Consider the following 1,376-nt stretch of genomic DNA (forward strand, 5'->3'; position numbering starts at 1 on the left):
GGAACCGCGGCTACATGGTCAAACAGGGTGGTGTTACCTGTTAGTCAATGCGAGGGCGGCCCAACCAAATCAAAATCTGGTAACGGGAAACAAATCTCAAATCCCGTTATTCTAGAACGTGGACCTGAATTCTCTCTTTGTCTTCAGCACCGTTGATTCAACGGTAGGTCCATCATACGGTCTGTGAAGCTCCAAATTACAGTTTACTAATGAAATCCTGTCAGCTAAGCAATTAAAAGTTTTACTAAATTACAAATTACACTTTTAAATTTTGTAGATAATTGAATTTTACATCTTAAAATTTTTGAATTTGAATTTTCCTTCCGAAAGTTGTATTCCGTTTTCATCTTCTCTATCCATTTTTTTTGTTAACTGACATATAAACTCGTTACGCGTGTTTAGTTTATCTAATAAAATAATATTATATTATTTTTAATTATTTAATTTTTTTAAGTTACAGAAAATGACGTGTTGTAAATATGACAAAAGAGACGCTAATGCAAATGAAATAAAATTTTGAGAGGTAAAATTTAAATTTTAAAATTATAGAATTTCAAAATATAAAATTCAAATACACTAAATTTTAAGGGTGTATAATTTACAATTTAGCCAAAAAAATTTTACATTTAAAGAGAGAAAGAGAGGGGATTCTGGGAAAGTATTTGGTATCAAATAACATATCATCAATATCAAAATTTAATAAATATAAGACATGTAAAACAAAAAAAAATATTTTTACAAATATTTTTTATTTATTGGATTTTAATAAGAGATCCAACTCCCTGCGCAATACGCACTAAATATAGGACCAGCTAGGGAAAAGTCACATCAACGTTACGTCACGTTATAGTTAGTACTAGTTGGTTATACCAATTCCCATTTCTCCAAACCCCAAAATTTACCTTCAAATTCCCGGAAAACTCATTTCCCAGCGATTTCCTTCATTCTGACTTTGGGGTCGATCTCTTCATTGGATCGATCGCTCTCTCTCTATCTCTCTCTTCTAATCTCAAAGGTCAGTTATAATCTCTCAACCTCTTAATCTTTTACAATAATTGTGTTTCTTGATTTATGCAATTGCAATATTATTTACCTGATCTGTGGCTTTAATTTTGTCCTAGGGTTTTCTCTGTTTTCCAGGTTCAAACCTAGATTTACTTGGATTTATTTATTTATGTTTTTGTTGTAAAATTGAATTATATTGCAGTTGTGATTCTAAGAAAAATTGTTGATTCAGGGTTATATAATGTGGTTGATATAGGGATTTTAGATTTGGGGGCAAAAAGACCAAAAGAGATTATGGCAAGTGGGTTTGGTGAATCAACAAGCAGACCTTCACAAAACCCTTCTTTTTCAAGCAATAACAATAATAACAG

General features: G+C 31.1%; 1 long non-coding RNA gene across 1 annotated transcript; it reads left to right on the forward strand.

Annotated features, from left to right (window-relative positions):
• Positions 1-799: 799 nt before the first annotated feature.
• Positions 800-1,330, forward strand: LOC136066139 (uncharacterized). The gene is made up of 2 exons (XR_010627617.1): positions 800-1,015; positions 1,262-1,330. It is a non-coding gene; the product is annotated as an uncharacterized LOC136066139 (long non-coding RNA).
• The last annotated feature ends 46 nt before the right edge of the window (positions 1,331-1,376 follow it).

This window comes from Quercus suber, unplaced genomic scaffold (genome assembly GCF_002906115.3).
Source record: "Quercus suber isolate HL8 unplaced genomic scaffold, Cork oak 2.0 scaffold_2200, whole genome shotgun sequence".
NCBI classification, from domain to species: domain Eukaryota; kingdom Viridiplantae; phylum Streptophyta; class Magnoliopsida; order Fagales; family Fagaceae; genus Quercus; species Quercus suber.